This window comes from Heterodontus francisci, chromosome 47 (assembly GCF_036365525.1).
Source record: "Heterodontus francisci isolate sHetFra1 chromosome 47, sHetFra1.hap1, whole genome shotgun sequence".
NCBI lineage: Eukaryota > Metazoa > Chordata > Chondrichthyes > Heterodontiformes > Heterodontidae > Heterodontus > Heterodontus francisci.
Genome location: NC_090417.1, coordinates 15,564,463 through 15,592,085, shown reverse-complemented (window position 1 = coordinate 15,592,085; position 27,623 = coordinate 15,564,463).

Genomic DNA, 27,623 nt, shown 5'->3' with positions numbered 1-27,623 from the left:
AGCACTGGGAAACTGGGATCTGTACTGAGGTTCTGGGATCAGCACCAAGGAACTGGGATCAGCATAGTCAATGAGAAACTAACGACTGTACCACCCCCTACCTAACAAAACCAGAACTCCTCTGAAGTTACGGCTTATCAGGGCAGTCTCAGGAATTGGCCTGCAATTAACATCACCAGGCACGAGGTCTTCACCAGAGTGGCTGCTTACCAAATCTGTACTGGTTGGAATTCGTGAGCACTGGGTTCAACGAGTGCTGGTCAGCACATGAGGTAGAAGGCAGGGAGACCTGATTACTGGTGGGGACTGAATGTCAGTCCAGAAGCTGAACCAGAACTGATAACCAAGTGCACAGACAGACCTGTACAAGCAATCTCTGGAACCACTCCAATCTGACAGAACTCAATCCGAGGTTCTGGGACCTGGCCTGAAACGGCTGAGGACTGAAGCACTTGCATCTTTAAGGAGGAGAGGATTAGAGAGGGCATTCGAGAGCTTCGTGCTTCCGCCAATAGTACAGTGATTAAAACCGGGCCTGCTCAAGATGGGTAGATAGGAGGATTGCAAAGATCTTGAAGGTTTGCGGACTGGAGGAGATTAAAGAGAAAAGAAGGCCACGGAGAGATTTGAACACGAGGATGAGAATACTAAATTCTGGTTTTGCTGGACAGGAGCCAACGTTGGTCAGTGAGCACAGGGGTGATAGGTTGACGGTGTGGTTTAGGACTTGGGCAGCACACTTTTGGACGAGCTCAAGTTGAAGGCGGTTGGATTAAAACTTCCAAAGTGCACCAACTGCAACAGGAAAATATGATGCTGGAAAGAACAGGACCAGATGTTCATAGTTTGCCCAGCAGTCATCCTGTTATACTTGCTGGTGTAACATGTAAATTACCAATATTATGGAAAATGCAAGCTAAAATAAATCAAGACTTTCTAATTTGTCTTACTGTTCTGCCCAAGTCATTCCTTAAGCTTGATGAGTCATGTTCTCCAACATTTAATGTGTAATTTGGGGGCTGTAATAAGCCTGTGGGCGGGCTTACCACTCCTTATCAAATTTTTTCTTTAGTAATTTATTCACAGTTCTGAACCACTTTTGCCAAAAACCAGGAGGTAAACACTGAGCAAGTAAGGAGATGTGAGGGGGCGGCCTGGATAATTGGAGGCTGCTTGCTGAAGGTTTGAAGGTTGTGCCAGGGTTCTTGTCGCTACACGTTCGGAGCACCCAACATGACATGTTTGCAAAGGGGGATGGGGGGAAATAATTGCTTATCAGAGAAATTGCACTTGAATGAGAGAGAAGCAGAAATGCATCTCATCGATGCAGAAATACACAGAACATGCTCGAGATAAACAAGCTCCAACAAAACTGCATCAATTCAGCAGCCTGGGGTAATAGAACTCTTCACCAGACTGTGCAAAGGAATCATAGATTTTTCTTTCCGTTCTTAAGATTCCTGGGTCTACTTTCCCAGTTGCCAATATTTATGATACTTTGCCCAAATCATCACTCTTTGTGTGTCAACGACTTGACCACTGAATGCATCAGGTCCAAGGCTGATTCTTCCTTTCTCTGACGCCCATTCATGCACGAGTTCCAGGAACAAGAATAGAAATTCTGGGTGATCTGAACTTACCTATTGTGGGGACACTGAGATCATGCGCTGCCCACTAAATACTGGTGCAGTTACCAGCTCATTGTGTCGTGCAAAGTGAAACTGAAACGTCTGCTTTTCAATGGCTTTGCGTAGTTGTGGGCAAGGGAGAAAAAATAATGCAAGTAATCAGCTATTGCAGTCCCATCGTGGCAGTGCATACAAACATACAAAGCAGGAGTAGGAGTAGGCCATTCAGCCCCTCGAGCCTGCTTCACCATTTGATAACATCATGGCTGATCTGATTGTGGCTTCAACTCTACTTTCCTGTCTACCCACTATACCCTTTGACTCCCATGTCAATCAAGAATCTCTCCAACTCAGCCTTGAATATATTCAATGAGCATGATTTCATGCTCTTTGGGAAAGCAAATTCCACAGACTAACGACCCTCTGACAGAAAATATTTCTCCTCATCTCTGTCTTAAATGGAAGACTCCTTATTTTTAAACTGTGCCCCCTGGCGCTTGTCTTTACCATAAGGGGAAACATCCTCTCAGTATCTCCCCTGTCAAGTTCTGTCAGGATCTTGAAATTTTCAATAAGGTCACCTCTCATTCCTCTAAACTCTACTGGATGCAACATACAATGGACAAAGCTGTGAATTCACATCTGGTGGATGCTGTACGCCTTCTGTACATTTTTATAGTATGTGGTAATAGATGCTGATTATTTGCTAACAACTGGTAGTGTCTTTCTTGCATAAGTCTCAGTACCAGCTCATCTACCACGACCTCTACTGCCTAGAATGACAAGGGCAGCAGATGTATGTGAACACCACCACCTGCAAGTTCCCCTCCAAGCCCACACCATCCTGACTTGGAACTATATCGCCGTTCCTTCACTGTTGCTGTGTCAAAGTCCTGGAACTCCCTTCCTAACAGCACTGTGGGTGTACCTACCCCACATGGACTACAGTGTTTCAAAAAGGCAGCTCACCACCACCTTCTCCAGGGCAATTCGTGATGGGCAATAAATGCAGGCCGAGCCAGCGATGCTCACATCCCATGAACAAAAAAAGGGATTTGTTTCGTACCAAACTATTTGAGAGCTCTGCTGGTGCTGGACAAATGCATAATGGCACCTCTAACATCTGAGATGGACAGAGAAACCATATAGGTGAGATAAATCTCTTCTGTACATTCACAAAATGAAAGGAGGTGAAATTGATCACTTCAGTGAAAAGGTGCGAGAGATTAATCAACCAGTCTTTGCTTTGATATTTTGATCACTGTGACAGAGACTTGAATCTGGAACCCATCTTCTTGTTGCTACCTGTTTGGGTTTAGATTTCCTGTTGAACTTACAGTTCTGTGACTTTTCAGTAAACTTCAGATCTCTGAGCCTGATATTGGGATTGAATTCTCTTTCGAACTTGTATTTTCAATTCAGTCAATGTTCAAACCAGCAGAAGGAGTTGGGTGTAACCAATTGAATCATGCTTCCCTCTTAAAACTTTAAATAGAAACTAACAGCTTATGACTATTTCATGACACATAGGAATCAGAATGATACCGATGGAGCAAAGGTAAAGATGTGCTTAGAAGGGTGAGGATAAGGTTTCTGGCATCTGAATATTTCTTTTACCCTTGGCTGTTTCTGAAACTATGAATAGAATGGATAGTGTGTGGAGGTACAGCTGCTGGGCTCTCAGGGAGATTACAGCGTTGTGCTAAACAGATGTCAAAGCAATGATGCAATCCACAAAATGTCGTATGAACTAAGAAAAATATGAGGTGAAGTTGCAATCTTATTGAATTTAAACTTTTGCTTTGTGTTCCATGATTTGCATCACTTCCATAAAAGGTGTAATCGTGAAAAAGTCAAAGCAAAACACTGAGCTTCCTCATGGCTTCTTCTGATCCGCCAGCGTGCTTTTGGTGGAACCCCCATTTACACATGCCAAAGGGGCTCCTGCCAAAGTTACATGGTCGAATGATATAAATTTCTGCTGCTTTCATTCTATGTCTTCTGACAACATCTCTCGTAACTGCCCAAAGTGCTTCATCGAACATTGATTAAACATAAATAAATTAGAAATAGGAACAGGAGTCGGCCATTCGGCTCCTTGAGCCTGGACTGCCTTTCAATAGGATCATGGCTGATCTGATTCTGGCCTTAAGTCCACTTTTCTGTCTGCCCCCTATAACCGTTGACTCCCTTGTCTATCAAAAATCTGTCCAACTCAGCCTTGAATATATTCAATGACCCAGTCTGCACAACTCGCTGGGGAAGAGAATTCCAAACATTAATGACCCTCTGAGAGAAGAAATTCCTCCTCATCTCCGTCTTAAATGGGAGACCACTTACTTAGAAACTGTGTCCCCTTGTTCTAGATTCCCCCATGAGGGGAATCATCCTCTCAGCATCTACCCTGTCAAGCCCCCTCAAAATCTTATTTGTTTCAATAAGATCACCTCTCATTCTTCTAAACTCCAATCAATATAGGCCCAATCTGCTCAACCTTTCCTCATAAAACAAATCCCTCATCCTAGGAATCAGCCTAGTGAATCTTCTCTGAAGTGCTTCCAATACAAGTATGCCCCTCCTTAAATAAGGTGACCAAAACTGTACACAGTACTCGAGGTGTGGTCTCACCAATGCCCTGTACAGTTGTAGCATGTGTCACACTCATGGGAAGTGCAGCGATGGAAATACAAAAATAAACCTAAGAGTTATCAAAAATACAACAATTTAAAAAGACTGGTATACTTGCCTTCAACAGGATGGAGGACAAAGTCACATGACACATACCTCCTCCTGCACTGAAATACACATTCCTGTCTGCTAGATCTGAAAGTCATGCACCCCAACTGAATTGAAGTTAAACAGCTCATCACACATAGATGTGAGCTTTCCACAGTGAGCTAAAACAAAGGCACAAGCAGATGCTCCGTCTCCAGCTACATCACTACAATAAAGTGTGAACAGCCCTCAGCTTAGCAAAATGGGCTGAAGCCATTGTATAGCCCCTCAGGAAACGAAATTCGAAAGTCACACGGGCAAAACTAACACTTTATGAATTTACCTCCAAAGGTGACCTTCTTGAAGAACAAAGGGAGTCATGAGTCATCACTGATCAGTCATCAAGTCATCAGAACATCAGTCTGAGATCTCCAGCCATAGAGAGAACATCGAAAGCCATCTTAAATTCAGGACAAGGCTGAGAGCGAGAAATCAATTGCAGCTAAGACAGTTGAACCCTGCTGAGACGAGTTGGCAACCAACTGCAGCAGAGAAATAAGAGAGTGCCTTTTGGGCACTCCTCTCCCTGTGAAAATTGAATGACGAAATATCAGCACCGTCTTCGAACTGAAATCTTGACTGCCAGAAGACATCAGTAACCTAGCAAGGGCATGGTAGCCAGCAAACAGGCCTGCAACTTGAAAAACGTACCTTCCAAGAGGATCCCACAGGTTTTTCCTGAAAACAGCATACCTTTACACCTTGAACTCTTAATGCCTCTTACCCTTTACCTTCTGTCTATCTTTTCTTGAGTGTGCACGAGAGAGTGAATGCATGCATGGGTCGTGTTGCAAACATTTCTGGTGATTATTGTTCAATAAATATTTAATCTTCAGTTTTAAACTCATGAGGAAACATGTCTGTTTATTTGGCAAACAAAATACAGGGGCTGAAATAAGAGTTTAAATAAAAACAATATCTATGGTCAGTTGGGAATTGACAAATGGGAACCAGCCATGCCATTTCCCACCTGTCCATAACTCAAAACTTCTAGACTGTTAAGACCAGGTGAGAAAGGTGTCTAGGGGTCCCTCTCAGCCTTCACCTGGACTTACTGTAACAGGGTTTAATTTTAAACAAACCTTGTTTTTAGCTCCCCCTTGGCGAATCCTTGTTCACTGCTTTCCAATTGTAAGGTAAAGAAACCAGGTTGTCTTAGGTTTAAAGAAGAAAAGTTGAAATTTAATAAATTTGAACTTAAACTCTAATTCGGTTGATGCCTACGGATACACGACATGCCTACGCTAACATGCATACATGATACACACATGCAAATAGAGACAGAAAAGAGCAGAAGAAAAATAAATTTGAGGCAATATCTGAAGAGTTTTTGTTACCGTTCTTCAAGCTCACTGTAGAGTCCTTGATTGTAGGTAGATCTTGCTTTTCGTTGGGGCCCAGTATTCCTCTTAAACTTTGTTCGCTGTAGCAGACTTTTCTCTCTTGGGGTTCGTGTGTCTTCAGTGGATTCAGAGGCTTGTGAGAGAGAGATGGGAGCAGACAGGAGAGATCTTCTCAGTCTCGGAGCTAACAGTCTTTCTGAGTTCAAACTCTCTGTGGCCAGTTCAAAAGAAAACCCTAGAACAGCCAATTAGTCATGTGACCAGCTGATCTAACCAGTCCTGGCCCTTGTGGATTATATCCTCCTTTGCAGGCCCTGGAATGCACTTCCTCACCTTCACTGTCTGGTAGCATGTAAATGTTTTTTTCCAGCCACGGTTGATCTGTTTAACAAGTCATTTCCTCACTCCAGCAACAGTTAAAAATCAATGTTCATGACAAAATTAATGTGCCTCATTCTTGGCAGGTGGGGGCCGAGCATGACATCTACCTTTACACTCCACCCCCCTTGCAATAAATGCCAACATTCCACCTGCCTTCCTAATTACTTTCCTGCATGCTGACTTTTTGTGATTTATATGCAAGGACACCCAGATCCCTCGATATTGCAGCATCCTATAGTCTCTCTCCATTAAAATACTATTCTGCTTTTCTATTCTTCCTGCCAAAGTGGACAACCTCACATTTTCCCACAGTATACTCCATCTGCCAAATTATTGCCCACTCTCTTAACCTATCTATATCCCTTTGCCGATCCTTTGTATCCTCCTCACAACTTGCTTTCCTACCTATCTTAGTATCATCAGCAAACTTGGCTACAGTTGGTCCCTTCATCCAAGTCATCAATAAAGATCATAAATAGTTGCCGCCCCAGCACCGATTCCTGTGGCACTCCAGTAGTTACAGTTTGCCATCCTGAAAATGACCGATTTCATCCCAACTTTCTGTTTTCTGTTCGTTAGCCAGTCCCAATATATCATCCCAACACAAATAGCTCTTATGTTGTGTAGTAATCTTTTATGTGGCACCTTATCGAATGCCTTTTGGAAATCAAAATACTCTACTGGTTCCTTGAGGTTCAAGACTGGTGTCCTGTAGGCAAATGCAACAGCCTTTTTGCACATAGCAAGATCCCACAGTAGTAATGAGATGAAGTTACAGTTAATCTAGTTTCATCATGGTGTTGATTGAAGAAAGGACATTGCCTGGGATATCACCCGAGGCCTTTGCACTTCTTTGACAGTCACATGGGATCTTAAATGTCCATGTTTTCAGATAAATGTTTAATGTCTCATCCAAGTTTGGTGATGACATAAAACTACGTGGGAATGTAAGTTGTGAGGAGGATCCATCAAGGCTTCAAGGGGATTTAGACAGGTAAAGTGAATGGGCAAGAACATGGCAGATGGAATATAATGTGGAAAAATGTGAAGTTATCCACTTTGGCAGGAAAGGCAGAAATGCAGAGTATTTCTTAAAAGGTGAGAGATTGGGAAGTGTTGATGTCCAAAGGGACTTGGGAGTTCCCATTCTTCAGTCACTGAAAGCTAACCTGCAGATACAGCAAGCACTTCGGAAGGCAAATGGTATGTTGGCCTTTATTGCAAGAGGATTTGAGTACAGGAGTATAGAAGTCTTGCTGCAATTGTACAGAGACTTGGTGAGACCGCACCTGGAGTATTGTGTACAGTTTTGGTCTCCTTACCTAAGGAAGGATATACTTGCCAGAGAGAGAGTGCAACAAAGGTTCACCAGACTGATCCCTGGTGAATGATGGGATTGTCCTATGAGGAGCGATTGAGGAGATTGGGCCTATATTCTCCAGAGTTTCGAAGAATGAGAGATGATCTCTTTGAGATATACAAAATTCTTACAGGGCTCGACAATGGTAGATGCAGGAAGGATGTTTCCCCTGGCTGGGGAGTCTAGGACCAGGGGACACAGTCTCAGAAAAGGGACAGGCCATTTGGGACTGAGATGAGGAGGAATTTCTTCACTCAGAGGGTGATGAATCTTTGGAATTCTCTACCCCTGAGGGCTGTGGAGGCTCAGTCATTAAGTATGTTCAAGACAGAGAGTGATAGATTTCTAGATATTAAAGATGTCAAGGGATAGATATGGCGTTAGTGTGGGAAAATGGCGTTGAGGTTGAAGGTCAGCCATGAGCAGACTCAAGGGGCCGAATAGCCTACTCCTGCTCCTATTTCCTATGTTCCGATATGTTCCAAGAGCCAACACCTTCGACCACGCAGCTCTCCTAATGCACTCAAGTCTCAGCCTCGAAGCTGGGTATTCGGGAAGGTTGGAGGTTCTTGATCAAGATTCCACAGAAAATCTATCGGCATCTCCTATTTTTGCAAGTTTGTTTAAATGTAATGCACAAATCCACTGTTGGTGGGACAGTTGCCAGCTCAAGTGGAATAGCAGTCTTAGCATCAAGTGACTCTACATTTGCTGTGCCTAGCTTGTCTTGTTTATTTATTGTTGCTCCTTTAACTGTGAGAGTGCCAGCACAATAGGGTCATCATTGCCCTGACGTTTTCTTTCCTTGCTCTTATCAGTACTTTACTGCTAATCCTCCGTGAAAATGTCCTTATTTTTGCAGAGGGAACATGTTTTTCATTGTTGGCCCATTCCTGTCATCGATAATCTGTAGTTTCTGACATAGTAAGAGCACATATTGCTGACAGTAGTTGCCCATTCTGATCGACGATCATAACTCAATGCAGAGCTCTCATTTGAAAGGTTTTTATTCAAAGGATTGAATTACATTTTCAAAAGGTACAAAAAGGTAAGAACATTGGGGCCACATTAATACAACAACAACAACATATATTTATATAGCACCTTTAATGTAATAAAACATCCCAAGCCACTTCACAGGAGCATCATAAAACAAAGTATTACAGCAAACCACAAAAGGTGATTTTAGGTCAGATGACCAAACGCTTGGTCAATGAGGTCGATCTTTACAAGTGTCTTCAAGGAGGAATGCAAGGTGGAGAGGCAGAGAGGTGTCGGGAGGGTATTCAGAGCTTGGTGCCGAGGCAACTGAAAGCGTGGCCACCAATGGCGCAGCAATTACAATCGGGGATGTACAAGAGGCCAGAATTAGAGGAGCACAGATAGCTTGCAGAGTTATGGGGCTGGAAGAGATTACAGAGATAGGGAGGAGCAAGGCCATGGAGGGATTTGAAAACAAGGATGAGAATTTTAACACCAAGACATTGCTTGACTGAAAGCCAATGTAGGACAGCGAGCACAGGGGTGAAGAGGAGCAAGACTTGGTGTGAGCTAAGACATGGGCAGAAGAGTTTTGGATGATCTTAAGTTTACATAAAGTAGAATATGGGGGATGTTAGGGATAGAAATGCAATACTGTACCAATGTGCCTCCTGGCTTGCCATAGTCATGTGAACTCTACCATGAGGCACTCAGTCAGGCAGCCATCAGGAGGCAGTTCAATAAAGCCAAAGTACAAGCAAGACTGAAATATAAACAGAAAGTGCTAGAAATACTCAGCAGATCTGGCAGCATCTGTGGAGAGAGAAGCAGAGTTAACCTTTCAGGTCTGTAATCTTTCATCAGAATTGGCAAAGGTTCGAAAATAATTAGGTTTTAAGCAAGTGAAAGGTGGGGGAGATGTGGTTTGGTGGGGAAGAGAACAAAAGGGAAGGTGTGTGATAGGGCAGAAGGAAGGAGAGAATAAATAACAAACATGTCATGGGAAAAATTCATTTCTAACCTTGGCCAGTTCTGATGAAGGGTCACTGATCTGAAACATTAACTTTGCTTCGCTCTCCACAGATGCTGCCAGACCTGCTGAGTATTTCCAGCACTTTCTGTTTTTATTTCAGATTTCCAGCAGCTGCAGTACTTTGCTTTTATTTTAGGTTGCAAGCAAGATTGTTGTCCTGTGAGCTCAGAAGAGGGGACCTGCCAGGAATGTGTTGGAATCGTCAAGTCTCGAGGTAACAAAGGCATGAATGAAGGTTTCAGCAGCAAATGAGCTGAGACAGGGCGAAGTCGGGCAATGTTACCGAGGAAGTAGGCGGTCTTAGTGATGGCACGAATATGAAGTCTGAAGCTTATCTCGGGGTCAAATGTGACATTAATACCAAATCAATATTTGATTATGTTTTTTGGTGCCTGAACCCAGTCCTGTAAAGCACTGTGGGACATTTTACTAAGTTCAGGACACTGTCTAAATGGCAACTTGTTGTTGCAGTGGCCAAGAGGAAAACTTCTGCACGAGATTGACGTGTCAGGTGCTGAGGTGCTTTGTAGAGGAACAGAACAAACTGTACTACTCAATGGGACAAACCAAGCACTCACCAACATCTGTGGCTAAATAAGGAAGTTAAAGATAGTATCCAATTGAAAGAAACATTGTACAATTCTATGAAGATTAGTGGCAAGTCAGAAGATTGAAGCAGCAAAGGATGACTAAAAAAAAGATAAAGAGGGAGGAATTAGAGTATAAGAGAAAACTAGCTCGAAACATAAAAACAGATAGTAAGAGTTTCTCCAAGTATTTAAAAAGGAGAAGAATAACTTAAGTGAGTGTTGGCCCTCTAGGGAAATCTGGAGAATTAATAATGGAAAACAACAAAATGGCGGAAGTGTTGAACAGGTATTTTGAGTCTGTTTTCACTGTAGAAGACTTCAAAAACTTCTCAAAGATACTTGAAAATCAAGAGGTGAAAGGGAGAGAACAAATTAAAATAATCATCATCATCAGCAAAAAGGTTCTGGGAAATCTACTAGACCTAAAGGCTGACAAGTCCCCAGGACCAGATGGCCTGAATCCTGGGGTCGTCAAAGAAGTGGCTGCAGCGATAGTAGAGGTATTGGTTATAGTCTTCTAAAATTCCTTAAATTCTGGAAGGTCCAAGTGGATTGGAAAATTGCAAATGTAACAACTTTATTGAAGAAAGAAGGTGGACAGAAAGCAGGAATCTAAAGGTCTAACATCTATCATTGGGAAATTGCTAGAATCCATTATTAAGGAGGTTACAGCAGGATACTTAGAAAATCATCATGGGATCAGGCAGAGTCAAGGTTTCTGTGAATGGGAAATCATGTTTGATTAATTTATTAGAGTTCTCTGAGGAAGTAACAAGCAAGGAACCTGCAGATGTGGTGCAATTGGATTTCCAAAAGGCATTTGATAAGGTGCCACGTCAAAGGTTACTACACAAAATAAGAGCGCATGGTAGAGCTGGTAACATATCAGCATGGATGAAATACTGGTTAGCTAACAGGAAGCAGAGAGTACAGATAAATGGGTCTTTTTTGGGTTGGCAGGCTGTAACTAGTGGAGTGCCACAGGGATCAATGCTGGGGCCTCAACTTACAATTTATACCAATGAATTGGATGAATGGACCAAATGTATGGTAGCTAAATTTGCAGATGACACCAAGATAGATCGGAAAGTAAGTTGTTAAGAGGCGATAAATAGTCTACAAAGTGAGTGGCAAAAATCTGGCGGATGGTGTATAATGTGGGAAAATGTGCACTTGTCCACATTGGCAGGGAGAAGAGAAAAGCAGTATACTATTTAAATGACAAGGGATTGCAGAACTCGGTGGTAGAGAGGGATCTGGGTGTCCTGATACATGAATCATATAAAGTTAGTATGCAGGTACAGCAGGTGATTAGGAAGGCACATGAATGCAAGGGGAATCAAGTATACAAGCAGGGACGTTTTACCGCAACTGTACAGGATCTTATTGAGACCACATCTGGAGTACTCTGTACAATTTTGGTCTCCTTATTTGAAAATGGATTAAATTGCATTAGAGGCAGTTCAGAGAAGGTTCACTTGACTAATTCCGGCGTTGAAGGACTTTACTTCTGAGGAAAGGTTAAACAGGTTGAGCCTGTACCAATTGGAATTTCGAAGAATGACAGGTGATCTTATTGAAAGATATAAGATCCTGAGGGGACTTGGTAGGGTGGATACTGGGAAGATTTTTCCTCACGTGCAGGAGACTAGAACTAGGGGACACAGTTTAAAAATAAAACTGAGATGAGGAGAAATCTTTTCTCGCAGAGTGCTGTTAGTCTGTGGAATTCCTTTTCCCCAGAAAACAGTGGAGGCTGGTTCATTGAATTTATTCAAAGCTGAGTTAGATCTTTGAGAGACAAGGGAGTCAAGAGTTATGGGGGACAGACAGGAAAGTGGAGTTGAGACCACAATCAGATCAACCATGATGTTCTTGAATGGCGGAGCAGGCTCGAAGGGCCGAATGGTCTACTACTGCTCCAATGTTCCGATGACAAGTCCTTTATTGCTAATTAGCCCATTGGAGTCAGGTGCAGAATTATATTACTTTCAATTCCAGGCATTTTAATATGTTTATTGTAACTGAGAATTTGGGCCAGACAGGCTTATAAAAAACAGAAGCTCTTGTGTGGCCTGTTTCTGTTTTTATTTTTAAATTATCCCAATGAGTCCCAACAAAATAAGGTGATTAGATTACATATTCCTACCTTCATTTTATCAATTCCAACCTTGTGGTTCTAGGGCTGCTGTCAGTCAAAGAGAGAAAAGGTTTGTGTAAGCAATACAAGATGCCTTTGTTTCCGATTGGTTTTTGGGCCAAGTTTCTCTGGTGAAGTGGGATCATACATCAAACATTCTATTTCACTACAGTGAAATATAATTTCTTTCTCCGCTGTGGTAATCTACAACATTCATAGATATTGGAAAAAAAATTATCCAGTGTAATTAAAAAGCATTTACATAAAGGAAACATTTTGTTTTCAAATTAAGGGTATATAACTAATGGCAGGAACTCCAGTGGTGCAACATCTGTTCATCCAGCTGTTCTTACTTACTGGAGCCAGAATTTACGGATACGACATTGCACCAGCACAGACTTATTGCAAGGCTCCTAACCAGGGTCTGTCATTTTCTTTAAGAAGCTTCCTTCACTATAACCACATAACACATGGAATCCCTTCAGCTTTTCTGACAAGCTACATCTAATTGTAGTTAATAACAAAGAGTTTCATCAGCAAGGCAACATGCAAGAAACTCTGATCATTTAACAAAGGAGAGTTTATGTCTTGTCAGTATGGAAGAAAAAAAAACCCCAAATAATGAAGACAATCTCAGTGAGTAAATGTGTGCTTCTTTTTATTTCATCTCTTTCTCAAGGTCGAATTACCAGAAAATAGGACTGTATCCAGTGTCTATATTCCCTAATTCTGTGTTGAGATTTTTTTTAAATAGGACTATTATCCTGATAAATCTATACATCTTGACGACATCACTTCGAGATTGCTATATTCACAGACTCACCTGTGAGATGGGATGTTGGAAAACGCTGTACATAGATGTGTTCCAAAACCAAATACATCAATCCAAGTAGATTAACAATACTTTCAGATTTCCCGAATTTGCAATTTTCTTTTGCTTTTTATTGCGATTCAAATTTTAGGTTATGTTGAGATCTCTCTGAATTCACTCTGTTGACACATTTTCAGGTCTCACTAGTGACCCTGGGTTGTTCAGGCCTGTGAGTTTTTCGGATTATTGAATTTTAGAGCACAGAAGGTGGCAGTTAGCCCTTGGGGACTGTGCCAGCACCTTGAAAGGGCTGCCCATTTAGAGCCATCTGCCTGCCCTTTCCCCATTCGGCCCATCATACTCGTGCCCATATTAAGGGGCACAGTGTAGATTGGGAGGAACAATTTCCACTGGTTGCCCAGATCTAGTGGGGGACATAGCCAAAAAATTAGAGCCGGACCTTTCATGAGTGAAATTCGGAAACACTTCTTCACATCAAGGGTGGTAGAAGTTTGGAACTCTCTTCCGCAACTGACATATGCTGCTAGATCAATTGTTAATGTTAAATCTGAGATTGATAGATTTTTGCTCACCAAAGGTATTAAGGGATATGGGACAAAGGCGGATCTATGGAGTGAGGTCACAGATCAGTCATGATCTCATTAAATGGCTGAAAAGGCTCAAGGGGATGAATGGCCTACTCCTGTTCCTATATATTTGTGATTACACCCATATTAATTTGTCCTTCCACTTTTAAGTTTCATCAAACTAATCGTGTGGTGAGTACAAGCAGTCTGATGATAGGTCACAGACCCAAAACATTAAGTCTGATTCTCTCTCCACAGATGCTGCCAGATGTGCTGAGTATTTCCAGCACTTTCTGTTTCTATTTGAGTTCCAGCATCGGCAGTATTTTGCTTTTATATTAGTTTGATTCCGTGCTGGATTTTAGAATCTAAATTTAAAATTAAACTCCCCTCAACGGACTGAAATGTGACAGATAAAACTGGCGTCTTGGAGCTTTCGAGCAGGCTATGGGATTTGGGAATATTCACAAGTCATTTTATCCTAATTAGCCACCAATGTGAATTTTCACAAACTGTTTTTGGCATCCAGAACACCGGTGGAAAATAGTCACTTGCAACATTTTCTTACGAGTGCACCAAATCAGAAGTATGATGATCCACTGTGGAGAAATAGAAGTAGGAGCCTCATTGTGTGCAGGCTTATGAAAGCACAATTGACTCCCAGTCGGTGCAATGTCTTTGAAAAGATTGCAAGGTATTGCAAAGAGCTGTGTCCTTATATGAGTATCATAATCAGTAATACAGTTATCAAGGATGGGTCAGATGAGCAAGGACACTGCAGCTGCTTCGTCCTTTCAAAGATGCTGTATACGAAAAGTTCGTAAGCATGCCTTCAGGCACCACTTTCTCGTTTAAAGGGATAGAATCTTTGTTTTAGGCAAATTGTAAAGGTACCCATCCTGCTCGGAAAGCTCTCGTGCGCTTCTCTTGCCATGCGATACCCTGACATTGTAATTTTGTTTTTCAATAACCGAGAAGGTTTCCTGTCTTTGCTGAAGGAGGGAACATACCAGGAGTCAGCTCCTTTGCTCTGTCTCATTCCATTAAAGAGGAAACTGAAGCACCGTGTCGACAAGAACCACGGCTACTTGGCCGACATCACTGAAAAGAAAACACAGATTGTCTGGTTATGATCTCATTGTTGCCTGTGGGATCTTGCTGTGCGCAAATTGGCTGCCGCATTTCCGACATTACAACTGCACTTCAGAAATGATCCATTGGCTGTAAAGTGCTTTGGGATGGCTTGAGGTCGTGAAAGGCGCTCCAGAAATGCAAGCAATGTGGTTGACTCTTAACTGCCCTCTGAAATGGCCGACCAAGCCACTCCCTTGTCAGGGTTTTTTTTTAGGGATGGGCAACAAATGCTGCCCTTGCCAGCGACGTCCACATCCTGTGAAAGAAATTTTAAAAAGAATCTTTCTTTCCTCATGACACAATTGTCAGCAGGAACGAACAATAAGGCTGCTTAAATGTTTCAGCTTTGCTGACTTCCCATCATTGCCTGGAGACATGTTCACAGTTCAACAATGCAATGACATATCTATTCCATCAACATGTAACTGGAATGTGATCCCTGAAAGTAAAAAAAAAAATCTCAACACACGAGTCCCAGGCGGGGAAATGTGATCCTCTCATTCGGAGCCAAATGTGTCACATTGAGGAGAAGGAAGGATGGAAGGCTGAAGTCTCAGAGTTATGTGCAACCTTCAATGATTCCACCATGACACAACCCATGATCACTACCACACATTTACAAATCAGTGCAAAGGCTAAGACTGAAGCGTTCGGGACCATCTTCAGCCAGAGTGGATGATCCAGTACAAGGGCCATAGATGCTCCCAGCAGACAGCAACTCTTGGGGAATCATAGATCCACACATCTGGATTTTCCATCCATTTAAATTATTGGAGGCAGTGAGCCTATAACTTGCTGGTTAGTTCTCCTTGTAAGCACCACTTGTTTCTTCTCCATTGTATTTGTGAGTGGTTCACTAAGGTCTGAGTGTGACATTCTAGTGAAGAGGTTGCCAGAAGCTGGAGGATTTTGTCACTAAGTTGCACCATTTCTTACTTGTTATTGACCTATGATGCAAGTATGTTCCACACTTCACCACTTCAATCTGCTTCACGTTTATTTATACAGATTACGTGACTCAATGGCTGCTTGAGAAGCCTTAAAAATCATTATCCCAAACATGTTTGGCACTAGTTTTTCACCACTTTAATCTAAGTCCCATTCTAGGAATTGAATGTCTCAGAGCTCTGCACTCTGTCAATTTCACCAGCAGGTCATAAGTCCTGTTGAAAAACTAGGCATGAAGCCCATTCTTTAAGTGAAGGGTAAAACACAGCCCTGAGGTGAAAACTGAACCCACTTGTAGCCCCAGGTCTAATCCACAAACATACTGTGCTGCCTTTACACTACTGTTGGAGGTATTCCTGGAGGTTTCATCACATGACCTCTTCCCTCAAACTGCTCCGCCCCCAAACTCCCACCATTGGCCACATGGCATGTCTATCTTCACCGTACACAGTATTTTTATAGCCAATTGGAAAGCAAACAGACTCTGTGTTGCCCGATTGGATGGTTCTTGACTGTCAGTCAAACAGCCTTTGCATTCCCAACCCCCACATTTGGATAACGAATAAAGAAAATCGTTGAAAGAAAATGATTTCTTTTTGCCCTCGAGATTAATCTTCAATTAGTGGAGCCTCTGGGATAATCCTGCAGGTTGGCAACCCCAATCTGTGTGGAAACATGACTATGGCCAGAACTTTTCTTTCGGCGGGAGGCCCCATCCACTGGCCGAAAAGTCGAGGCGAGCCCGTCTCGGCTGGGCCTGGGGAGCCAGACCAGGATTTTTCACTCCCCAGGCCTTTAATTGGTCTTGGGCGGGACTTCCAGCTCCTTGAGTGAGGAAGTTCCAAGGAATGGAACTGCCGGCCAATCAGTGGGCTGGCATCTCTTAGTCTCAGCAGCACCATCGGGAGCAGTGGTCACTACTGGTACTATACCCAGCCATCGCAAGCAAGACGAAGGGCAGCCCCGGAATAAAGGTACGTTTTTAGGGCTTTGCCGGGGACCGTTGGTCGGGCCCCAGCGAGGCAAGGGGGTCGATTGGGGGGGGGGGGGCGAGGGGAGTGTTGAGCGTTGGGGGTGGTTGGTGCTTTGGGGATGCCCCTCCATGGAGCACAGGGTGCCCGAACAGGACGTCCCCCCCAACCAGCCTGCAAGAAGGCTGCCCGGTTTCACCAGACGATGCTTTTGAGGCCTTTGCCATCTGCCCCCCGAGGGTAAAATACCCACGGTGGCAGGAGGAGGCCCTCAAGTGTCAGTCAATTGGCAACTTAAGGGCCTTGATTAGCCTGGGGCGGGTGGGCCATTTCTCACCCCTGCCACCCTGCGTAAAATTGCAGCAGGGGTGGGAGGGGGTCGGAAAAGGCAACCCTCCCCCCCCACTCCACAACCTCCCACCTAATTTTACGCACCCTGTTCCCCGCCACCAGCCCGCTCGTTTGGGGAGGGGGCGTAAAATTCCAGCCAATGTCTTCTGCAAGGCCACATTGTCTGAAAAGTATCAGTGACAGACTTTGAGAAGTATCACGGGGTAAAATGTTTCCTCATTCACCCCTGAATGAAGAACGAAAGTTGATATTACGGCAGTGACTTCACACACTTCATTCTACACATACGTCTGGTGGTAGGATAGTTTCTAAAACTATTAATGGAAAAAGGAAGTCAGGCCCTGATAAATTGAGTAGAAATAGTAATACAGAGAAAAAAAAGAGTTCAACCACATTGGTCACTACGTCACAGATACCATCATATGGTTAACAGGCTATAAATGAGACAATAGCAGTACTGACTTCACACAACTTCCTGCATCATTGGCTCTTTTTTTTCCTATTTCTCTGGTGTACAAGCAGTTGTCAAAACCACCACAAACATTACATCCTGATAAAGCTTTGCTGTTGCAAACAGCAGCGGGTGTTGCAGAGTGAATTCCACTTAACTCCTCAAGATAGTTCTTTCTTTTGTGAAGAAACAATGCGGCAAGGTTCAAAATACTTGCATTATTCAGAATGCTGCTGCAAATACAAAACGCCCTGGTGTGCTGTCATTTTACTTGCGATTGTTTGGGCGGAATGTGCGGCGGTAGCACTGCAACAAGGCTAGGCTGGAAGGAGTTACAAATGTCCTGGCCATGAGCTTGGTGATCGCTTCTGCTGGTGACCTCCAGTGCTAACTCTAGGGTCAGTGGGAGGTCACCTCCGCGTTGATGCCACGAGGGTCACATCACGGACTGCCACCTACCAAAGGAGACAGGAAATCCTGGCGGCAGTGCCATCTCCAGCCAGTATCACAATGTCCCAAGATTGCCTATTACATGATCTTCCAGCGCCCAGGCCTAGACAGGCTGTGCTGTTCCTCTTCACACCTGCTGCAGGGCCATGGGAGAGGACACTATGAATTCAGTCAGACGTCCCCACCTGGATCAATGGCTTGCTCAGGGCTGGCAGTCTTCAGCTTTGACCAAGGACCATTGGAAACTCCAGGGGAAGTCTGGGTCCCAGCAAACCTGAGTGCCAGCCTAAATTGGGGCCATTCTCCCAGACGCCCACCAGACTTATGCTGGGGCTATGCTTGGAGAACTGACCATTTTCAGCTCCAGAAGATCTAAGCACAGAGCACAAAGAGGCATTTGGAAAGTCCAGTTTACTCAGCCTCTTGGTGTGGGCAGGGGTTTGGTCACAGAATTATATAAGTATATGTTATCTCTAAGCTCCTTTTATTTTTCCTGGAAATGAACACTCTGAGTTTTCTTCGGGTTCTCCCAATCATCTGGCTGTAACTTTAAGGAAGATTGGCAGAAACTCTGGAGATATGGTGTCAACAACTCCTCTGTTCGCAGAAACTCCAGGCAGAAGTGTTTATGAAATGGGAGAAAGGCAGCAAATAAAAATCATCTTGTCATTCCTGATGACAAACTACCTGACTATTATTGACACCATTTGACATGATTATTTTAAATGAAAAAATTAAAAAATAATATTGAGCAATAGAGATGAATGATTGAGGTGCATGGATCCTTTACTGGTTTCGGGTTTATTATATCTAACGATGGCATATCCTACATGGCCATGATTTACAGTCAAAGACCCTCATTGTACTGAACAAGGGTTGCACATGTAAATTGAATCGCGACTTTGGATCCGAGAAAAGACTCACCAGAGTCACTGACATCAGAAGGTGCAGGAAGAAAGATGGAAGGAGAGTGTTTACAGTTGGTTGTTCTCTGGGACAGAAGGGCACAATCCATTCCCTGAACAATGGCTGAGCAGATGTTACTTCCTTATGCCGCAGAACAGAGCATTAAGAGGGCAGGAAAAATCAGCCCGAGGGCAATTTTAAATTTTGGGTGACAGTAAATTGAGGGCCTGCTATATATCAGACCTGAGAGTCCTTCCTCGTGGAAAAGAAAAACGGGCAGGGCAAAGAATGGGTGGAAAATTCAACATTACCCATCTTACATGACCAACCAAAATTAAAGTGGCCTTCTCCTACTCTTGTGGCTTTCACTCAGTTTGAAGTCCTGTACCTTGGAGAGCCTCCCACTTTCTAGACTGCTGGAAACAATGTTTAGTCAGCACAGTGGAGGAGCCAGCTTCACCAGACCACAGAGAGGTGAAACTGGGTTCGTAGTGTGGTTCCTCCCCCACCCAGCCCCCCAGGGGCTAGGAAGCTGAACAGAGGTAGGAAGTGTGGGAGATTGGAGGGAGCGCCCAGGCTGGTTTTGTACAGAGGCAAGTTGTCCATAAATCTCGTGCCTGAAGTAAGACATTTCAAAAGGCATCCTCGTACGGATAAATAAGTAAAAGTATGATAGCATCCAAATGTCTTTATAATAAAATGAAAACTTGTTTGTTTGCTCGGCTGAGTGTCATGCAACAACTTGCCATGATGTTTAAGGGTCTTTGATCCAAGCCGCAGAGGAACGCACAGACATACCCTACATACCCTCGTCCAAAGAGCTGAGGTGCACATTGACAGACCACCCTCCAATCTATAGGGTTTTCTGGATTGCCAACTTTCTGTTACAGCTCCATTTCTCCAGGTCCCATTGATGAAGCAACCAATCATCAGGAAATTCCTGGAGTACTGCAGACCTGCATGGAGCAGATATCAGATTGCAAGGTCTGTCAGGCAGATGCTCCCGTTTCAATCCTCCATTGGCTGCGGGGTCACCAACCAATCTTCCACCCAAAGTAGGGTCATCACGAATTGGTCATTAGAAAACTAACCAGCGTGTGATTAAGCCTTTGCGAGGTGAAACCGAGATACCGGGAACTCCTCATGAAGAGAATGGGTGAACAGTACAAGTCACCATCAAATGTGAGTGTGCAATGCCACCATCGTTCGAACCACCTTGAATAGTGGTGCCAGTAGCAGCGGTAACTATTTCCTGATTTGGAACTGAATTATGATTGGCTCTGAGCTCTGGTTACCTCAGCAAGTTGTCTCTTACCCTGCCTCCGAGTTGTTCCAAGCTTCAGTTCCTCATTAGCTGGACAGGGGACATCCTCTTTCAATGCTGCAGCTATTTCAGTGATCCATATTGTCCACTTCCATGCTAGGTACCAGGTCTGCACATCACCAAAAACCTTCTAGAAGTTGGAGAAATTTTGGCTGGGAGATAATCCCAGGTCGAGGGCGAAACCTACTGTGTCTGACAGGACATTCCTTCTCCCTGCAAACACAGCCTGGTCCTGGACCTCGTACGTGAGTGAAATAAAACCCTTCCTGTAGATGCTGGGGAGGGGGCGTTTTGGGCACAAGTCTCATACAACACTGCTTCAGCTGCTTTTCGGAAAGAAAACACAAATCCTGGGTAAAGGTTTCATTTTTTTTCTGCAAAGTGACTATGTCATGGCCGACAATGAAGTTCCGTTCCTGGTGAATGAAGTCTTAAAATCTAAAATGCTATTTGAATAATGCAGATAAAACACTGGATCAATCAAATATCACCATCAACCTCAGTTAAGTTAGTATCTGGTGATGGTTAAATGATCAGAAATTTTAAAATCCAGAATTGTCAACCCTTGCCCCCACCCTCGCCACACAATGCTCTCATGTTGGTGAACAGAATGCTTTCGTCTGTAATCCATCGCAAAAGGAATAGTTTCATTTTGGCAGGTTACATTTTGCGGCCTTCTCCCACTGGGTGTCCCAGTAGCCTTCAAATCCTGATGAGGAACTTCAACATTGAAGTGACATGTTGACAGATGCTGAGGGTCTGAACTGCCCTGGGTGCAATCTTTGCCCAGGTTGTCCTGTGGCAGAAGCCGTGCCACACAACTCAAGTTTGCCTCCTTGGGGCCTGCATTGAGGAAATCCAAAGAAATATTAGTGAGCGAGGCTGAGGGAGACTGCGTGTTAAAGTGGAGGAGACATCTGTGTGTCCCATTTTACCATGGCAGTTCTATTCTAAAGAAAAGGGTCTGTCACTGCTAGTTTATATCGTAAACTCCAGCATTAGTGAATTCAGCTGTTGTGAATTCAATTTAGGCATAAAAGTAATTGTCAGTTAGATCTTTTGGCTTTCCCATGCCAAAGGAGACTTTAACTTGCCAATTAAATTTAAGCCTGTAGCTCCAAGGGAAAAACAGACAAAAATGCTTCCAATATGGGCTCACTTCAGTCTATTCATACAACAATACGTAGTATATTCCGACGTTACAACAGTGACTGCACTTCAAAAAATACTTCATTGGTTTTGAAGTACTTTGGGACGTCCTGAGGTCACAAAAGGTGCTATATAAATGCAATTCTTTCTTTAACATGAGTAAATATAACTCAGGACACATAAGCAGAATTTGAAATGAGGAAGGCTATTCAAGAGAAACTGGTTATTTGTTGTGTTTACAGCTACACTCATGCAATGGAAATTAATGCAAATGTTGTCTGTCAATCTTTGATCAAAGGAAACATCTATTAGAAATCAATAAGAATTGTAACTGACAGAAATAGAATCAGAATCATCTTTCACCAAGCACTGTTCCATTACAGATGTGTCTAACAGTCTGTGGTCAAAAGCTCGGCTACCGATTTCCTCTTTGGAGTTACGTATTTCCTTGGTCAATGATCACAATTAGCAGCAAAAGATTTCCACATTTAGAACGCAGTCATCTTCCTTATTTTAAAAAAATGGTATAAAACAAATGTCAGCACCTATGTTTGATTTTAAACTCTGCTCTATGGTTTTAAGTCAATCAACACAATTTTTTAAATTCAAAACTCAGGGCATCGTTGAGTCAATGAGCACGGGGTATAACTGAAAGAGAAACAAAATGTGCCACCATTTTCCAGAAATCTTAGAAATCAGCAGCAAGCACAAAGCTGAAGAGTGTGTGTGTTTATGTGGGCGCTGGAGGAGGATAGACCTGAAACCAGTGGGTGCCCAGAGACTTTGCAAGCTATTATACACAATCTCACAGCATACCCCTCACCTGAATAAAGAACTACAATCCCCTCTACTTTCACAGCCCACATAACAATATAAACTGTGTAAATTGCATTTATTCTGCTTTCCCAATATCTGACAACTGATTCATTGACACCCAGATCGGTCTATTGGTAATCACACTTTCTCTTGAGGTAAAGTCATGTCGTGAGTCACATGAATGTACTGTGACACAGAGTAATACAATGAGGGACAGTACCCTGTGATTGCCTACACAGTGAGTTCCTGATCTCACTCATGTCACCACTGAATAGAGCCTCGCTGCTTCCTCACAGGAACAGAAGGGGATAAAATTGGAAGGCAGATCATGAAGGAGATGTCACCTGGCACTCACCTCGTTGGAGAACAACAGGAGGTGTGGAGGGGCAGGACATAGAACCAAATAAGACAGGACTCTAGAAACAGCCAGCGGGTCTGGCAGCATTTGTGGAGAGAGAAGCAAAGTTAATGCTTCAGGTCTGTAACCTTTCATCATCGGGCTTTAGCAAACACCTATCCCACCCCTCCTACCCTTCACTTGCTTAAAACCTAATTCTTTTCTAACCTTTGCCAGTTCTGATGAAAGGTCACTGACCTGAAACATTAACTTTGCTTCTCTCTCAACAGATGCGGCCAGACCTGCTGAGTATTTCCAGCACTTTTTTGTTTTTGTTTCAGATTTCCAGCATCTGCAGCATTTTGCTTTTTGTCCAGAAACAACATTTGGCAGTGCCTGTTTTTCAAGTGCTGCACAGACACCTAGGGCCCCTAGTCCACACCTTTGTTACCTCCACACTCGACTTTTCCAATGTTCTGCTGGTTTGCCTCCTCATCTTCCACTCTCCACTAACCTGAACTCTTCCAGAATTCTGCTGCCCTATATTCTAACTGACGCCAAGTCCTTTTACCCATCACCCCTGTGCTTGCTGACCGACATTAGCTCCCCCCGTTCCACAATGCTTCAATTTTCAGATCCTCACTCTCATTTTCAAATCCCTCCATGGCCTCGCCCCTCCTTATCTCTGTAATCTCCTCTGATATATCTGCACTCCTCCAGTTCTGGCCTCTTGTGCATCCCCAGTTTTAATGGCTCCACCTTTGGTGGCTGTGTCTTCAGCTGCCTGGGCCCTAAGCTCTGGAATTCTCTCCCTAAACATCTCCTCCTCTCTACCTTTCTCTCCTGCTTGAAGATTACTTCTTAAAACCTACCTCTTTGACCAAGTTTTTGGTCACAGGCCCTAATACCTCCTTATGTGGCACGGTGGCAAATTGTGATTGATAACACTCCTTGGGACATTTTACAAGCTTAAAGATGCCATATAAATGCAGTTTGTTGTTGTTATTGTTGTTGCCCATGCCTGAAGCAGGCCTTGGACTCTTTGCATGTGCAAATAAGGAGGCTAATGTCTGTTTGAATTCTCCTCAATGAGACTGGTTCATTCTGAGGCAGCTGGCGTATTATGGGCAGCACTCAGGGAAACCAAGTCCTCAGGATTGCCTACCAACCAACCTAAGTAACTTAGCAGAATGTGGAGTCATGAAATCACCCTCCCGATTGCTGCTGTGGCCTTCTCCTCCCGCACAGCCCCACCCAGCTCATGATGCTCTTCCCCCGGCTGGAGACGTGATCTCTACCCCAATCCCCCAGCCCACCTCTATCAGTGGTCTGATCTTCATTCACTCTTCGCTGGTTTACTCTTTGCACCCCATGGCTTTAATGTTAATCAAGTCTGGGGCCAATGTCAGGGATCCTCGGAGCTATCAATTCAAGTGCAGGGACTGATCCCTATATCCCCACAAGCTTTCAAAGATGGGTGCGCCTGAATTTCTAGGACACTGAATATAAAAGGACTGTAAAATAGTAACTAGTTGACAAACACAGATAGTATCCCACGACAGAAACTGTGAACTGAGCAGGAACTGGAACTGGACAGCCTCTGCTTCCAGAAACCCAAGTGTATAAGATTCTCACAGATAACCATTGATGCTCTCAGATCTTCTTTAATGTTCCATTATCTTTTGTGAACTTGGGTGAATTCAAATGTGAAATGTAGGAACAAGCCATTAATCATCTAAACCAATGAGTTGATATTGCATTTTCATACCAGTTCACGACCTGGAACCATGGTGTGACTTAATGAAATATTAAGTCGCAGTGCAGCATTAAATTATTTGCCAGAGGGGAATTCAAATCCCAATGTTGAGTGTCGCTTTCAATTCTGTTCCCTTCTTCTCCTCTGTGAGTAGGCTGAACTAGTTTGGAGCTGAGGCCAGTAAGGAATGTGTCTTCTTAATAAAAACAGAGTCGCTTTCATAGCAGACATCTAACTTTTCCAACCTCTTAGGTAAAGGACAGTATTGAAGCAGGAAAGCATATGAAATAGTTGAAACCAAAAATATGACTGCAATAGCAACAACCTCTATTTATTCAGTGCCTTTAACTGAGCAAAATGTCCCAAGGTGTTTCACAGGAATCTTATCAATCAAAATTTGACTCCAAGCCACTTAAAGAGATAAAAGTACAAGTGACCAAAAGCTTGATGAAGAAATTGGATTGAAAAAGCATTCTTAAAAGAGGGGGAAGAGGTGGAATGGTTTAAGCAGGGAATTGCAGAGCTTTGAGTCTAGGCAGCTGAATACATGGCTACCAACGGTGCAGCAATGAAAATTTGGGATGTGCAAGAGGCCAGAATTGGAGGAGTGCAGAGGTCTCGGAGGGTTGTGGAGTTGGAGGAGGTTGCAGAGATTGGGAGGGACGAGGCCATGGAGGGACTTGAAAACAAGGATGAGAATTTTAAAATTCGACTTTGTTTAAGGATCTGAGTTTTGATTGTTCAATCTTACAGGACGATAAAAGTGAAAAGAAAGGAGGAATTTTATTTAACACCTTCTCATGTCTCAAGGACACGCCTCAAAATGCTTCAGGTCAATTACTTTCTCAAAGGGCAGACTCATTATTGGGAAATGCAGGATCTAATTTGAGCACAGTAAGGTGCCACAACCAGCAATGAGATGAATGACTAGAGGGAGGAATGTTGGCCAGGCCACGAGCAGAACTTCCTGCTCTTCCTCAAATGTTGCCATGGGAGCTGAACTATCAGGACAGGGGAATGAGGCTTCAGCTTGATGACTGCTTTGGATTGTATCTTGTGCTGGGTGAACCTAACATCGCCTAAATAAATATTTCAGTACCGATAATGGGCATCGAGTGATGCAGCAAAAATTGAAAGTTTTTTTTGGTGATGGATCAGTAATGATGGTGTATAGTTCATCATGTAATCAGTTTTCAACAATAAGCGATGATAGGAAACTGTTAGACTTGTTGGCTGCAACGTTGGATGCTGGATTTTGCACTGGGGCACGCAGGTTTAATCTCAGATTGACTGCTTATTCTGTTCTGATTTCTCTGGGAGGCAGGGTTGCCACAGTAAAGCAGCTAATCGGATGAGGACAGAGAAAGCTTTCCTCAAGCCACCCCTCTCCCGAAGCAAACCTGAAGGTTTTGATGAGCACTGACAGTATCTGAAGAGGGACTGCAGTTCATTTTCCTGCTGATTCAGGATGCCAGGATCCAAGGTCGAGAGTGCAGGGGAATACAGGGAGAAATTGAGAGAGTGGGAGGGGTTTTTCGGGGAGCAGGGGAGTGCGGGGGGAAGGAATAAAGTCGCAGTAAATTTGGCACTTCTTTGTCATTTGATGTCCGGATCCACATTCTCGTCATGTCCTGAAGACTAATATATGTTAGAGTTCAGTCAGAGTGAGACTTTAAATGTCATCAAATGAATAATTTGCAGAAATTAAATGGTTGCTTCCTCTCCTTTCTTTATTTAACGTTGATTACACACATGCTTTGCTTCTCCCCTCCCCTCCCCCCACCCCCACCCCAAGCTGTGGTGTGTTGCAACGCAGACTTCCTTTATTTCAGAACTGAAAACTTCCTTCCTTGTAATAAGGCAACGCTTTCATGAGGGGTGCAGTTCGATGCAGGAAGTTGGCCCAGTTCGGTTTTTGTAACGACACGATTATATGTTTGTTGGGACAGTGGGTCATTAATCACTTTCCCTGATGTGGGGTCCTCCACAGGACGTGTGCAGCTGAAGTGTTTCCTATTACAGCTTGCTGCCAGTTCCGAGGCTCTGCTACTTTTGCAGCTTTGATGCATCTTCCATCAATCCATATGGCTGCTCGCCACTAATCAGACACCAGTTCCAGTCCCCATGCTAAATCCACAACAGACTACAAACTACAAATGTTCCTTCATCAACTAGGAAATTATATACAGTGCAGGCTTATCCCAAACATGTGGCATGTGGAGCCCCGCTGACAGCAGCTTCCGCCTCAGCTGTTTTCTTATTAAAGAGATAGTCCCAAGTTAACAGGTCTATGGATGCGATGATGAATACAAATCTACATCACATCTTTATCCTTACCTTGTCGAGCATTAACGCTTGGACATCACCTCAGTCTCCTAACATATGGCTGGAGAAGGGGAGGTGGGGAAAAAAGCTTTGTTATTCGGTCCACTCCAATGCAGAACTTCCACTTATTAACAACAAGAATGTTGTCTTTTAAATGAAACAAAATTTTACAAAGTCCATGTTTCATCACTTTTCCCTTCAAGGAAAGACACCCCAAATTGCTTCACAGCCAATGAAAGACTTTTTTGAAGTGCAGTCACTGTTTTCACGTAGGGGAATGGGGCAGCTAATTTGTGCACAGCAAGATCCCACAAACGGCAACGTGATGATGACCAGATAATCTGTTTAAGGTTAAAATGACCCACACGGGGGTGAATTTTAACTTTCCATCTGGGCCTTGCAGCTGATTCTGTGACGGGCCGCGCAAGTTTTCTACCCATCCAGCAACGTTGGCAATCAACACCAGGGCCATGTTACCTTTCATGTCATTCCAAATGAATTAAATTGCAAAATGATAATTAACAGAAGCATTGATAAAAATTGATGTTCTGCCATTAATAAGTGATAGAGAAATGAAGCATTTGCATTTATCTTTCACGAACTCAAGTTGTCCGAAATTGCTTTGCAGCCAATGAAGTACTTTCAAAGTATAGTCAAACTGTTTAGATTTAGGGAAACCTGATTCGGGAGACTGAATGAGAAATCTAGGCAAAAGGAAGTTCACTGCCAGCCCATTTAAGATCTCCTCTGGGTATGCTTCCCTCCTTGACACACCCAAATCCGACTAGCTCACAATAGGAGCGGAATGATTACCCTCCCTGAGCAGCAATTTGGATATACTTGCTTATAATTGTCTAAGACACTAGTTTGGCCTCAGCTGGAGCATTGCATGCAGTTCTGGGCGCCACACTTTAGGAAGGATGTGATGACGTTGGAGAGGGTACAGAAAAGATTCACGAGAATGGTTCCAGGGATGAGGAACTTCAGTTATGAAGATAGATTGGAGATGTTAGGACTGTTTTCCTTGGAGAAGAGAAGGCTGAGAGGAGATTTGATAGAGGTATTCAAATTCATGA